Source organism: Terrapene carolina, unplaced genomic scaffold (genome assembly GCF_002925995.2).
Source record: "Terrapene carolina triunguis isolate 2854851 unplaced genomic scaffold, T_m_triunguis-2.0 Scaffold34946, whole genome shotgun sequence".
Taxonomy (NCBI): Eukaryota; Metazoa; Chordata; order Testudines; family Emydidae; genus Terrapene; species Terrapene triunguis.
In genome coordinates this window covers 7,070-9,907 of record NW_020699297.1, presented here as the reverse complement: position 1 = coordinate 9,907, position 2,838 = coordinate 7,070, and the positions used below count along the sequence as shown (strand labels likewise).

General features: G+C 47.1%; 1 long non-coding RNA gene across 1 annotated transcript; it reads right to left on the bottom strand.

Moving 5' to 3' along the window:
• Window positions 1-280: 280 nt before the first annotated feature.
• On the bottom strand, window positions 281-1,817 carry LOC113405279. Its single transcript, XR_003369472.1, has 3 exons — window positions 1,679-1,817; window positions 1,271-1,274; window positions 281-472 (listed from the first exon to the last, which is right to left on the bottom strand). It is a non-coding gene; the product is annotated as an uncharacterized LOC113405279 (long non-coding RNA).
• Window positions 1,818-2,838: the final 1,021 nt, after the last annotated feature.

Below are 2,838 nucleotides of genomic sequence, written 5' to 3'. Positions count from 1 at the left end.
GTATTGCAACTCTCAGTCCCATTACATATTTTCCACACTCCCCTCACCACCGTTACCCCTTGCCCAAAGGATATCAACACATCTCCGCACCAATATCACATATCTGCAATATATTCAAGGAAAAATACTCAACATTTTAGGGCACACATGACAACACCCTCACTAACCACCCACCAAAGTCCAACCTTCTTCTAGAGAACAAGCAAGAACTTAACCCAAAAGTTGTCTTCTCCACCTGCTGTCTCACACACAAAAAACTGGTGAAGAACCCATTCATAATAAGCCCACCTCACCTAACCCAGCAAAGACCACACTCCCATCAACAGTAGTGCACTAAAAGCTCAAACTTAACACTTACCTCATGGATGCAAGCAGCTCCTCTGCTCCCACTGGCACCACCATTACCAGGAACCATGTAAACCAAACAGGGCGCACTTGCCACAGCCCATTCCTTCAGTTCTGGACTCAGATCCTCCTGTGGCACACAAACAATAAATGCCACATGATTGCTAAATGCCACAACAGCACAATACCACACTCCCTTTGCTAAACTGACCTATTCAACACCCCGAAAGAGCCCCAGCACATCCATATCTACAATGAAGCAGCAACCAACTACTTCTATACAATTAAAATGAACATGCAAAATACTCACAATTTACACAATACTCATGGCCCTTTCCCACCATGACAGGGGCCCATCAGTAACTAGGATGCTCACATCCTCCTCAGAAAACCAACACCCAATAGAAGACAGACAAACAAGGTAGTGGTGACCACTGATGCAAACCCAGTGCCATGTAAGAGAGAATAACTGAGAATGGAGCATCTCTAGTTACAGGGAAAACACACACTCCCACCATACAATGAGTTCCCTCACACAACCATTAAGAAGGAGCAGAGTTTAGAGGACTGCCATCCCTAAACAAGAAGCCTCAACAGCACAAATACTTCTGACGATCAAACCCTTAGGCAGATACTTAACTTTGACGGCCACTCCCAATCTCCTTTTCCTTTGTACACGGGCCTTCGCTCCCATACATCGGCATCCATCCAGCACAGACATACAGCTATGCCGCGACAGACAAAGACAGAACTAGTCACAACCCTCCACGGAACGAGGCGACGCAGTACCAGATATGGACGCACCTGCAAATACAAACAAAGCTTGACTGAAAACCTACTCGCAAAGCTCCCAACTATACAATATGAAAGATGACCTCACCTGCATACTGCTTCCTTGAGAGGGAACACCTACTACACATTACACCCCCCTCAGAGAAAACTCTCATCCACATGGAAAATGGCTACACTTCTAAAATACTGGTGGCCCTCCCCCTTTCCCTCCGCCACAGGGAGACATCGCTAACTAGGATGCTCACATCCTCCTCAGAAAACCACCACCATGTAGAAGATGGACAAAGAAGGTAGTGGTGACCTGTCATGCAACCCCAGTGCCATGTAAGAGAGAAGAACTGAAAACGGAGCATCTCTAGTTAGACAGAAAAAATCTGCCAGCAATCAGCATTCCTCCAGGGAAAACACACTCCATTCATACAGTGAGCTCCCTCACGTGCCCATTAAGAATAAGCACAGTTTAGAGGACTCCCATCCATAATCAAGAAGCCTCAACAGCACAAATACTTCTGACCATCAAACTCCTCAACAGATACTTAACTTTGATGGCCACTCCCACTCTCAAGATCTTCTTTTCCTTTCTACACAGGCCTTCGCTCCCATATGTCAACATCCATACAGCAATGCCGTGACAGTCAAAGAAAAGTAGTCACGCCCCACAGTACCAGATCTGGACACATCTGCAAATACAAAGAAAGCTTGACTGAAAATCTACTCACAAAACTCCCAACTACACAATACAAAAGATGACTTCACCTGCATACTACTTCCTGAAGAGAAGGAACATCTATTACACGTTACACCCCCACTCAGAGAAGCCCCACCCCCACCCCAAACACTCTCATCCACATACTGGTGGCCCTCCCACTTTCCCTCCACCACAAGGGCTGATCGCTAACTAGGATGCTCACATCCTCCTCGGAAAACCAACACCCAGCAGAGGAGAAAAGAAGGATGAAGTGGTGACCTGTCATGCAAACCCAGTGCTGTGTAAGAGGGGACAACTGAAAATGGAGCATCTCTAGTTACAGACAGGTCACTCTGACAGCAATCAACCTTCCCTCAGAGGAAACACACACTCCCTCCATACAACAAGCTCCCACCCACCCCTCACGTGCCCATTAAGAACAGGTAGAGTTTAGAGGACTCCGATCCCTAAACAAGGAGCCTCAACAGCATAAATACTTCTGACCATCAAACACTTCGGCAAATACTTAACTTTGAGAGCCGCTCCCAAGATCTTCTTTTCCTTTCTACACAGGCCTACGCTCCCATACATTGGCATCCATCCAGCACCGACGTACAGCTATGCCGTGACAGACAAAGACAGAACTAGTCACACCTCTCCACGGAACAAAGCAACGCAGTACTGGATCTGGAAGCATCTGCAAATACAAACAAAGCTTGACTGAAAACCTACTCACAAAGCACCCAACTACAAGGTATGAAAGATGACCTCAACTGCATACTGCTTCCTGAAGAGAAGGAACATCTACTACACATTACACCCCCCTCAGAGAAGCACACACCCACCCCAGACACTCTCATCCACATATTGCTGGTCCTCCCCCTGTCCCACCAAAACAGGGGCCCATCGCTAACTAGGATGCTCACATCCTCCTCGGAAAACCACAACCATGTAGAAGACGGACAAGGGATGAAGTGGTGACCTGTCATGCAAACCCAGTGCTGTGTAAGAGG